Source organism: Elephantulus edwardii, unplaced genomic scaffold (genome assembly GCF_000299155.1).
Source record: "Elephantulus edwardii isolate Elephantulus edwardi_28Jun2011 unplaced genomic scaffold, EleEdw1.0 scaffold00105, whole genome shotgun sequence".
NCBI lineage: Eukaryota > Metazoa > Chordata > Mammalia > Macroscelidea > Macroscelididae > Elephantulus > Elephantulus edwardii.
The window spans coordinates 11,495,753-11,496,089 of NW_006399855.1; positions in this window are offsets into that span (position 1 = coordinate 11,495,753).

The following is a 337-nucleotide window of genomic DNA, read 5'->3' on the forward strand; positions in this document are numbered from 1 at the left end:
AGCTCTTATACATAGGGTTGCTATGAGTTGCAAGCTACTTGATGGCACATAACAACAACAACAAGCAAGAAGGCAGGAAGGGAGAGGTCAGAAGGATAAATGGAAACAAGATGCACAGGGAGACAGTGGAAAGTTGTTTTTATATGGGTGCTGCAACTGAAGCCATAAAACAAAAAGGGAAATGTGAATGAATGGTTGAATGGAAAACCAACTGTTCTGTAACCTTTTACTCAAATCACGATTAAAAGTTTTTTAAAAAAAAAATTAGGGAAAGGTATGAAAGCACAGACTGTGAGAATAAGAAAGTCTGAAACTTCTCTCCCCACAGGACTTCTTG